At 35.0% G+C, this 12,774-nt stretch overlaps 1 pseudogene; it reads left to right on the top strand.

Annotated features, from left to right (window-relative positions):
• Positions 1–12,269, top strand: part of LOC108692182 — a 55,012-nt pseudogene extending 42,743 nt beyond the window's left edge.
• Positions 12,270–12,774: the final 505 nt, after the last annotated feature.

The raw sequence follows: 12,774 nt of genomic DNA, 5'->3' as shown, positions 1-12,774 counted from the left end.
GTGTGTGTGTGTGTGTGTGTGTGTGTGTGTGTGTGTGTGTGTGTGTGTGTGTGTGTGTGAGGAAGGAGGAAATGCATCAGACGAGAGAGAAGAAAGCGCGTCACCGAACATTCGTGTTAGAGGGATGAAAGGGATTTCGTTCCTTCTCTCTCTCATCAGTTGCGTTCTCTCTTTAATCTATTGTCCTCTCTCTCTCCTATCTATTGTAAGATGCAATTTTCTCTCTTTCACCCGTTGCAATCCTATACTTATTATTTGTGTTTTCTCTTCCTCCCGTTGCGCTCTCTTTTCGTTTCTTCTTTCACACACGATTTTAAATAGATACTTTTATTAATAGATACTTTTATATATTTTTTATGATTTTTTAAATAATATAACTCAGCAATAATTTTAATTTAGTAACTGATAATATATTTAGTAATACAAATGGTCAAGCGATTCTTAATTATTGAATCATTATTAAAACTATTATTGAATAACTATTGAACACTTATTAAACTATATACATACTAACATATTATTGATAGATTCTTAATTATTAAAATGCATTTAAGAAATTAAAATGCATTTTAAAAAATCTCATATTTTTATATTTTTCTGTTGCAACCCCTCACTAGTTGTATATTTTAAATACTTTCTGTAACGCACAATTCTTAACATGTTTTCCACATACAGTATTAGTAACATTTAGACTATATAAAGAATTTATATTTTCGTAATCATCCAGACCAGAGTCTCAATTATCGAGTTGTCGCTATCGAGTATACCAGCCAGCCATTCACGTTTTTCACGTCCTTTAACGTATACAAGAGCCTTATTGACGTTATTCTCTTCCGCACCAATTATAGCTATTGTAATCAGGCGTTTCGCTATTCTGTACGAGATCATTCTGTCTTCCCATTGCAATCCATGGTGATAAGTAAGAAAACTCAGCCGGGAAGCGCAATACTTTTTTGAGTTTGTTAAGAAGGTCCATGGGACACATAAAAATATAAGAGAGAGAACAGCTCCTTCTCTCAACACCGCCACTTCCTTCACGATAAATTTCTTTCCAACGATAAATCCTTGCAGATCTACAAACATTGGTAGTGGTGAATAACTTTTTGAGATTGTGCTTGACCATAAAAGATCTTGGATTTTATCTCATATATTAAAAAGAGGAGGAGGGTATTTTTTTGGTGATGATAATTTACATAATATTGTATATTACATTTGACAGTGGGCTATATTCACGCGGTCATGTATGATAAGGCAATAAGCGATTGTATTCATGGGTACATTCTCTTTGAATTTAAATCATACATCCACGGTGCCATTCTTGACGGACTCGTTTTGTCGCGAGAAGTTAATTATTAAAATAAAATCTTTCAAAAAGAAGTGTAATTGGAATGATGGTTCATTTCTTTCACGAGGAATTTGATAATAAGACGTAAATACATATCATACAAAATAGCAGCTCTGTGTTTGTCAAAGTCTAGATTCAAATCATCGGATAAAATTTAGAGTTTAGATAAAGTTTCACATTGGTTAATTTACAGGTGTCGAAGTAAGTTTTACATGCTATCATGATATTTTTTTTATCAGTCAGATATTTCTTTTATCAGACCAAAGATAACGTATCGTGGTTTTTCTAACTATCGCAGTTTTGATAGCCCAGGAATGCTTCGTTGTATTCGACAATAAAGGGTACTCATACAAATCCCACGAATGGAACTCATTGGCTCAGATATTATCTGTTCTTTAAAGTGCGCAAAATGGATGGTTTATTAACTTCGTTCAACGTGAGGCATTTGCCATTGTACTCTGAATAATTCAAGCGTCGGCTCTGTCGCTGGATCTCTCATGATATAATTGTTACTGTTGCGCGCTCGTATCAAAATTAATTCGTGACGAGCGTTAATTACGTTTGTAATCCTCGCAAAAGCCCAACAATATGCTGAGCGATACACAAAAATTAAAATATTCCTCGTCTGTCATTAGGCTTTTCGCGGTATCACTAGAGTCGATAAATTATGCAAACTATATGCGATTTCAATAGAAAATGTTGCATAACCTTCATAAGACTAGTTATTTCTGTTGCGATCAATCTCCATACCGTTGAGTTCGAATTTCATCGAACATGAACGCCACACAATTAAATCCAAGATTTGGTTGCTCTTGTATATTTTTTTCCTTTGAAGTCAATCTATCTTCGATATAGAAAATGCTTTCACATAGTAACGTATATAATTCCTATTGTTGTATGGGTATCCTTATCTCGTCGCTATGTCCAAATGTCGTGTTGACATACGGATTGTGAAATTCTAACTTGACGATGCGATTAAAGATTGGTTCGCCTCTAATATTCAAAATATCAGCCATCTCAAATATTTCAACATACTCAGATATTTCAACAAAGCCTAATGATAAAAATTTAATGTTCGACGCAATGAGTTTTATTCTACTGGATGCTCGAATATTTTTGACCGCTGTTGTCCTGGAAAAAATTATGTCTCCTGTCTGTTTCGCCTGCTCATTCAAAACAAGCACATCGTTGTCGTATCTCTTTATTGCTGTCGCTTCCGTACATTTAATGATAATTTCTTCTCCGCGAAAATCAAGCAATCGCTTTGATCCACAATGCGAATCAGATCCGTAATGCTCCATACGATGGTCGAAAGATAAATAATCCGTATCTTTCCGATATCTTATATCCTAGTGACACGCTCGGTGAAAATTCATATATCGTGTGCACGGACTTATCGTTGCTGTATGCGCCCATGGTTACGTTGCGAATGATATTTACGTTGATTATATATTAGGTGTAGTAAAAAAAAATCATTATTTTTCCATTCAATTTCATGCAAAAATAATGGATTTCTTTTTACTACACTTAATATATCGATGATATATATCGATATGATTCGTGTCGTGGTTCCAACACATGATTCGAAAATTCCAACAATGATTCAATATTGTGAAGTTTGATGAAATTTACTCGATAAATGCATTTGATCTCATTCTTCATTGTATTGTTATTGGCATGAATATAGTCATGGTTTATCCTTTTTGCGAAGCGTTTTCTCTCTTGCAACATCATTAGGATAAAATTGTAGAATTGCACATCTTAGGTACTTATTTAGTCACGTATTTTGTACGATCCTTTGAGAATGACAATTTCTTTGTCATCAAAGTAAAACTTCTTATTCAATTAACATTAGATATCGTATGGTAGGTTTCAAAGTCCATTAGATCGAGCTTATAATCGGCATCGCTCAAATCTACGCCGGAAAGTAGTAGATCGCGAGGGCACTATTCTTACCGGTAAGCGTAAATGTCAGTGACATGTTTGATTGAATACTGAGTTGAAAGAGGGCAATGTCAATTCTTAAATTGATCGTCAACCGTCTGTAAAAACTGTAGACACAGTTGTCCACAGTTACTTTGATCAAAATGTTGATAAGACATGCGATTATGTTATATAAGACTCGATTTGCGTTACGTCCAAATATCGCACCAATTCCTTCGGTAATATTGCCAAAACTATCAAAGTAAACAGCATGACCTCCTCGCTTTGCGTACGCTATCCAATGAGAACCTGATCCATTAACATTATCCAAATTTACGATACTGCTCTCGTTTTGATACACTCCCCTGTTGGTAAGGTAATACGCATAAAAATATCTCTAAAATATGGAATATGTATACATTTTGCCAGTTGTTGCAGTTGTACATTGGTAGTTACATTTTTCGGCATTTTTATCAATTGTTTAACTTTTTTTTAATCTTTTTTATTTTTTCCGTGACTCCTCGTCCACGCTTGTATGGAGTGAGAAATGATCTTCATGGCGCAATTATGACGTTTCAGTTCTTCCGTTTCAACTGACTTTGCGCGATTTTATTATCGTTTATAGCTTTTGCGACTTCTGCCGCGCTGCTGACAAATGGGAATCGAAGACTCCCAACAACGGTAGAATAGGTAAGATACCATCGGCAATTTTCGTTTGTTTTGCCACCGATATTCGTTTTTTTCGTTAGCTTTTTCTTCTTCGTTTTCATGCTCATACCAATTTTCGTTTTGGCTTTCACAGCCGCTTGTGAATAGCTGTGGCAGCAACTTTTTCTCCAAGACTCGAATCTTTCGCGGTAATCCGTTTCCGGAGCTCCTCAGCGAGTATTTTGTCAGCTACGTGTCGTTTCGTGAGATCTTTACTTCGCGAATAAGCTATGTCGTGTTCGCGATACGTCGCCTCCAACGGATTAATGCCTCGATCGCTTCTAGCCAATCGCTTTTCTAAGTACATACCTGAACCACAAAACTGATATCAACTCGATATGCAATTCGATCGGAAATTTATCGCGTGATTTAAGAAACCGCAGTCTTTTGTTGTTGTTGTTTGTTTGCTACAATTTCTTATAAATGCGCTGGCATCATCAGTATGCGATCGATGGCAGGGCAAAATATAAGCATCGACGATGTTGCTGAACCTTTGAATCAGCCTTTATATGTTCGGGTAATCGGTCCCACAGTTGATTTATGTAATTCTTAAATTCTCGTAGCAAAATAATTTTCGGTATATATTCCAACTCTTTGGCGGTTAAATTATCACAATTGTCCGACACGATAAGAAGCATTTTGAATACTGCGCCGTTTCGCTTTGCGCGCTACTATAAATACGCTCTCGATGTTGTTTTTCAATATTATCAGTGTCATGAAGGGAAAAGATATGAAGTTCGCGTGATAATCGCAGACGATTAAAATGATTAACGTCGACAATAAAATATAGACTGAAAAAGAAATACGTAAGCATGCGGAAACATTTTGCTGATTTCTATACGCGGCGAAATTATTTGCGGTCTATCGAATTGTGATAAAACAAACGTGTCGATAAGTTTGCTGGAAAATCCACATAATATACGTTTCAAGAACATGTACTGTACAACTCGAAGTTGCAACAGCCAAAACATCGATATTTGGTGAATTTATTAACACCGATTGAAGAAATTGGTTATTTTACATTCTCCAATAATGATGTAGTACTATCGTACGAGGCGCTTCCAAATTCTATTTTTGTATTTCGATAACGTAGTATGCGACAAGCAAAACGCGATCAGAGAATACTTTGCGATGGGTCGACTGCTTCTATCTGTGTCAGACGTACATAAAGATATCGAAACATCTTGTACGCGATAATGCAAATCTGTTGATCCTATTCAAACAGAACGGTATCAATCTGAAATATGTATACTTATATAAACATCGACATGTTTTGAACTGTGTCGTTGCTGTTGGCAACAAAAATATTCATAGTAATAGACAAAGACAATGCGCTTACGAATGCCGATATAGAAAAGGATTTAACGAATATGCGATACTTTTACATGGTTAATTATTGTCAATACGTCAACTACATTTCCTTTCGTTAACATGAATAACAGCAAAAAACTCAAGGATCGCAAGAAGATAATGAAAACGAGTAACTTAATTCGTAAACAGTATCGCGCTTTAAAAACCAGCAAAAGATGAAGATATAACATTGAAGAAACATTTTAAGTCTATTGTCGAACCTTTAAAACAGATTGTTGAGAACATCGCTAATTATAATCTCAACCAATTAAGAAAGAAGTTAACATTGTAAAGGATAAAAATATTAAGAAAATCTGAAGATAATGAAGATGTTCATGATGATAAAGATTGTAATGATTGTAGTAGCTGATAGCTTCAATTAACACCATCGTCTAAAAAGCAAAAGAATCGAATGTTATGTCGAATTCCAATTATGCGTCGCCTAAACCACATGAGTTATCATACGAACGTTCGCACGTTCCCTCAGTCGAAGACGTTTATGAAACACCCAATGAATCACATGAAACGTTAATTTAACAATCTTTGCGACAAATTCGTGAGGAATTTCAATTGGAGGCAAAAATTCTTAAATATGCTTTTCGGTGACAGAGAAAAGGAAATTGATCACGTTTATGGCGTATGCCTCAAGAGAGAACGGCGCCGGTGTTCGACAAATATTTCAATGTAGACACGAATGACTTTGTGATCGTAGATGAAGTAAAGGTACAAAGGTATGGTTTGTACGAATTAGTTTTCAAAAGAAATCCCGACGACACTATTTACACAAAGGATGATAAACTAGCGTACAAAAGTATACTATTGATAACGAATGTTCACAGGCGCAGTCATAAAGTGGATAATCAATAGTGGGCAGGGTATAAATATAATAACATCTTTGATGTCAAGTAAAATACAAGTTGAAACGGGCATGCCATGCGCCAGAAAAATAAACAAGTTAGGTAAAAGAGTCGGAAAAGTAATACCACGCACCATAACCCTAAATGACAATAGTATCAATTATGTTCATTGGGACGATTCTAACGAGTTAGTGGATCATCTCCGATTACTTGAGACTTCACGTCAGGCAGGTCACAACGCCCATGAAATATTGTCTATTATCGAGGAGCTTTGTGAAGCTGGCTTTATTATAAATAGAAACGAGATACACAGTCATTTTAGTTGACATCAAAATGAACAATGTTTGTATTTAAGAATTTTGTGATATTTTACATATTATATAGCAATAATCATAATAATCATAACATAACATAACATGTTTGAAAAGTAAAACCTCGAAAGAACTGCACGCTCCGGCGAAAAAGAATTTTCCACGCAGATGTGTCATAGTTTACAAATACGATGACCTGTGACAGGCTGATGTGGTCGAGATGCACTCTTACACAAATTCAACAAAAGATATTATTACTACATTCTCACCGTTATCGATGTGTTGGGTAAGCACGGACCGTACCGATGAAAACTAAGAGTGGAAATGAGATGGCTACATCGATCAAAGATAATTCGAGACGATGGAAGATATCCGAAAAATTTGCAAACTGATATGGGAAAAGAATTTTACAACGCAATCGTGCAAGAACTCTTAAAAAAACACAACATAAATACAATGCAGGCATCTGTCGTTGAATGTTCAATCATACGTTGAAAAACGATATGTGGAAACAATTTACGCACAATGGAAATTATAAGTGGATCGACTTGCTATCGCGTCTTATGTCTAAGTATAACGCATCGAACTATCGGTATGCAGCTCATCGATGTGACTCCCACGATTGCTGACAAACTCTTAAACACAATGTACAGTAGCGTAAAGGCACTCCTGCGATTTAAAGTGACTCTGTACGTATGAGTAAATTCAAGACGATCTTTGAGAAATGTTACGCGCTAAATTGGACCACGGAGATGTTTAGAATCATCAAAGTATAGAAAACTAATCCTGTAACATATCTACTGGAAGACCACGAAAAATCGGTCGTTGGAGGATTTTATAAGTTGCTTTTATCGCGTCGCTAATTCCAACGTATATCTAATTGAAAAGATGTTGCGTAAAAAAAAGTGACAAAATTTATGTGAAATGGCTCGAATTTGATAATTCGCACAACTCTTGTATACAAGGATAATATGTTATAAAAATAAAATTTATTACAAATTAATATAATAATTTTTGCCTGTAATGTAAATATAAATTATACATTTACGCACATTACACGTATTACAAATGCACGTACATATATATATACATATCGTACATACATATGTACATACATACGTATCAACGTACATACATATCATACATACATAATACACATATTATACATACTACATATAACATACATATTAAACATATTATATCATATATGTATTTTTATTAATAAAAAAAATACATAATACGAAAAAAAGAAATGAATTTTATAATAATATTTTATAATGTTCCCATGGCAGCGTGTCGATAGAATCTGGAACAATGTACCGCTTACCGTTGTATGGCCTCAGAGTGATTTTCGTTTCGGATATAGTGTATACTTCGTGCAATTTCGATCTTATGCACGATTGCCTGCGCGTCAATTGCATTATTCAAACACCGCGTATAATCATTGAACGTTATGGATCTCGCTACAACATTGCTCTTACCTTCTTAATATCCTTTTTGCCATTGTCAACTGCGTAATCGCTAGTAATAGGATTGATATTGTGCTTTATAAGTAGACATCGTCGCATTTGATGTGATAAATTAGACTGTCCATGTGAGTATACATAACTTTACAATTTTCGCGAAACAGCGGTGTCATATACTCGTAGTGAAATTTGTACAAATACATCTTGGATCTATGTCCAAGATACATACTTATATCGGTTTGTCGAATTTCATCTTGAGTTTTCGCTTTCTATTGTGATCAGGTTCTCAGAAAAAAACGCTTCTACTATGAAAGTTTAGTTTCGCGATCATTACTTCTACACCATATTTCTCATCCCAACGCGTTACGCATTGTGAGTCGCACATTAACATGGTTACACACATTCTCCATCTTGCCGAAAATCATTGTTGTTCATTAATTTGAATAAGTTTTTCTCGAAATCATTCTTTGCTAAAATTCTAAAATTTATATTGAGTTGGATGTACTCGATGTACTGGATGTACGCGAAGTTAGGTAGATTGCGCGAATTGCAGTATACGATGGATCTTTATAATGCGGAAATCATGACGAGTACGTGCAAATTGCGATAATGTACGACATAATGCTTTTTATCATACAATGTCGCGAGGAGCTTCTCCTCTCGCTTTCCAGGTGGTTTCTTGCGCGTTGGACAAAACGATAGATCGGAGAGCGCATCATGAAGATATTGCAGATACTCCAAGTTCACCGTAACCTGTCGGTGAATCTATTGCGATGGTCGTGACGTCAAAATTGTCTACGTCATCGAGCGAAAATCAGTATGGCAATAGTACATTGCCCAACCGTACAAGTTATTATCGTCAAAGTACATCATGTATGTTGATGGTTTCGATGGACCGTATGACTGCATGTACTTGTTGTTGGCCTGCGCATGTCTGTTTAAACATTGACTCAGACCCCCACGTATACCACGTTCGATGAATAGAACCAGTATTCCGATGGAGAATTGCTGCTATACGTTCACGGCGTGCGTGTAATTTCTTTCGGATATGATATCACTTATCAGCGAGCTATAAAATATTTCGCGCGATGATAACTCGATTTTCTTCAACTTTTCGATGCAATCAACGTACGGAAATATACCTTTACTTGTGATCAAAATCCTCCGCGCTGAGATTAAAAAATTCTGATCGCGTAATTTTTAATTTATTTTTATCGAGATACGACGCTAATTTTTCTAAACTAAGAAATTTAAATTAATCTATAAAATATATTTTTACACAAGTTTTCTTTTGTTCATTTTTGGTACTATCGACATATTTTGTAAATGAAGTGTATTTTTCTTCAGATATGGGAAGTAGTCCTTCGCGGTAGCTATATCCTTAATACTAAAATGTGCATCGTATCACGATAAATTATGAAAAACGGGAATGTAATATAAATCTTTGTAATTCAGGTTATAATTTAAGTACGCGGAGCCTCTGTATCGCCCGATCAAGTGGCAATGATCGCGTACCCGCATGTCATCCGAACAGTTTTTCGCACACATGTGTGGTGCTGTTAAATTTTTGCCAATCATTTCGCATAAAATCATGGGTACATTGGCCGAAAGTATAGACTTCTGTATTATATGCTAAATTTTTAAATTCCTTGGCGAACCTTGCGATCGTTACCGCGACGAAACTGATACATACACAATGAGTTGTCGAGCAATAAAGTTGTATGCTAAGCTAAATACCTAATGTTACCTGATACGTAGCTGAATATTTTCATGTCCATCTTCTCTAGAGTGCATTCTAGATCGGCGTAGACCATGAACGGGATGCGTTTCTTCCTATAATGATTGCTGAAGCTCAACCACTTGTTATCCTCATTGGGCAGCTGAATCGCGCAGTTGTTAAATTTTCCAGTCTATTGCGTGGATCTCCAATGTCGTGGTTGTATGAAAATAGTACAGGCATCTGGAAAATAACACATATTTTTATTATTATTTATTATTAAAAAATAATGTTACTGAAAATATTTATAATTTTTTTCTTTTTTAAATACATGAACCTATCAGAAATACATTCTGCTCTTTGTTGTTGTAATTTGTGATCTCACAAGACAAAATGCCCTGCATTATCGTTGCATGGATCCTGCACGTATAAGAGATTGACATACAAGAATTTGCCCCTCTTTTGGTGAGCCGTAATGGAAGAATTTCTTTTTGCTTCTCAGTGATGTAAACATTGATGTTATTGAGACATTCAAATCTTTTAATTTGATTCAACGTCATTAGAAACTGGATGCCTGTGAGATTTAGCACTGTAAAATAATGCGGATATGATGACTCTCGCATATTCGTTTTAGTCGGATGTAGAGCGGCTACTACCGACCATACGAAACATGCGTTGCCTAAAGATTGCAACGATTATTGCTCTCTTCATTTTAATTTCTCATAAGAGTTCGATGTGGTATCCTGCGTGCAGGATCGAATCGAACTTGTTCACGTTCACGGTCAAATTTAAGATATGCGATGATGTCCATCCGTTATCACGCTCCTGAAATTTCTCCAGTGATGTCAAGATAGGCTCTATGACGCGTAACTCGTACCCTCTTTTAAATTAGACGAACGGAAGAGTTTATAATTTTTTGTATTAACACTTCTATTCGCGCGTTTACCAAATTCGCTATTAAAAGCAGTGTTTATCTTGATATTAGATTAGATTATCATGTTTCTGGAAAACGTCTTGCACATGTTCCAGCACTATTTTTCTTGTATTTTCGAGGAATTGGCGAGCTCGATGTATCCAGAGTTTATCACGGCATCGGTCAATATATGGATTTCGAACGACGTTTCACGTCAGAATTCTGCGCTGTACTCAGCAAAATTGCTGTACATCTACTTGCACAAAATGTTCACACATCAAATCTTCAAACTTTCGACGCGATACGAGCGATCAACGATTGTTTAATACCAATTGATAATCGCGGGTATTTAACATGATTTTGTGCTTCCAGCGATTTGATGAAATTATCCTAACGCTGTTCCCACGCAAGAAACTCTTCTCGCGTATTCAACTGAATGGCTTGCTTGAGATCACGCTTCATTTGATCTATATTATTATAATATCCTCTTTTTCTACTAAAATCTTTGGGGAAAATTAAGAACTCTAATACAGTACTCCCAAAGAAACTTTAAACTACTGAGTCACTGTATTTTTTTCGTCTTATATATGGGAGTTTGCCTTATTTGATACGTTGCAAGTTCTAATATGTTTCTGAAGGGTGATTTCCGTGGTCGTAAAGATAAGCCAAAATATTAAAAAAAAAAACATAGGAACAAACATACTTTATTGTTGTTGTTAGCGCTGATCCTTTAGAAGAAAAAAAGTTCGATATGGTCAGAGTTCTTATTCTTAGTACATGTGTCATTGCATTGTTTCACTTAGGTTTAATTAAATAAAAAATGTTTCACGACGGTTACATTAAATAAAAAAATACTAGCTCGTATGTTTGTAAAGAATAAATAAAATTCCAGATTGGATACAAAAAACTGTTTGAAAAACTCATTTTTTTTAAAAAGATAACGGGAACAGACAGATTTTATTGCTGTTGTAGGCGCCTTAGAAAAAAAGAAATTTCACTGATCTCATTGGTGCGCTTTTCCCTTCTTTTGGACCCAGCGTCTGTGATGCATTTCTCTCTCGTTGATTCTCTCTCTCTCTCTCTCACACACACACACACACACACACACACACACACACACACACACACACATTGTATACGCACTAACACATAGTGAGTTAGAATCCTTACAGTTATCCTACTATATTGTGGTGAACCTGGATCCTTGTATGATGCTTGTGTATTGAGAAGGTCGATTTTGTATGAAATAGCGAGTGAAGATAAAGAAATACTATTTCCTAATGATACATTTGTACTTGGTGATTCTATATATCCGACGTTACCATGGCTTATTCCATTTCGAGACAATGGTCACTTAACATCTCAGCAAACAGAATTTAATTCTTTGCATTCGTCTACACGGATGGCAGTTGAAAAAGCATTTGGCATGTTAAAAGCACGATTTCATCGGATAAAATTCTTTTCGGAGTACCGAAATATAGAGTTTATTACGAATATAATAATAGCAGCGTGCATTCTACACAATCTTTGTATAGATGAAAATGATGATTTTCAAATAAAAAATGAAGAAAATGATGATCATGTAATTATGGGATAAATATATTGATTACGAAAATATCAATGATATTCGGATAGATCGCAAAATGCAATGGTTTAAAGAATTATTTCCTGAAATGTAATAACATATGTGCATATAACATTTATGATTTCCATAAAGAAGAAACATTGAATTACGTTGATTACAACGATTGAAATTTATTAGTACATAAGTTAATACATTATAAAAAATGATTGTACAAAGTGTAACAGGAACATATAGATCAGTATGACGAATTGCCTATTCGTGCAGGCGCGCACGTTTGTTCACAACTGCGTAAGCTTAATCACTGAGACAGTATAATCATTCGCATATCTTTTTCGCATATAGTCGTCCGAAGTTTTGATACATTTATGAGAGATTTCCGTAGCAATTTGTTAAAACAGAAATTGAAAAAATATAGGTTATAAAATGAATTTAAGAAAATCTTAGATGTTATATCTTCTTTATTACGAGAAAAACTCTAGTATAATTGATCATAAACTAAATTAGAATATAAATTCTATGTTATAATCTTACTTAAATTATACTTAAATTATATTTAATTTTTATTTTGCTCAAAATACGTGCTTTATGCACAGTTCGAA

Source organism: Atta colombica, unplaced genomic scaffold (assembly GCF_001594045.1).
Source record: "Atta colombica isolate Treedump-2 unplaced genomic scaffold, Acol1.0 scaffold65, whole genome shotgun sequence".
Taxonomy (NCBI): Eukaryota; Metazoa; Arthropoda; class Insecta; order Hymenoptera; family Formicidae; genus Atta; species Atta colombica.
The sequence above is the reverse complement of the archived record's forward strand: the minus strand, read 5'-3'. Positions and strand labels throughout refer to the sequence as shown.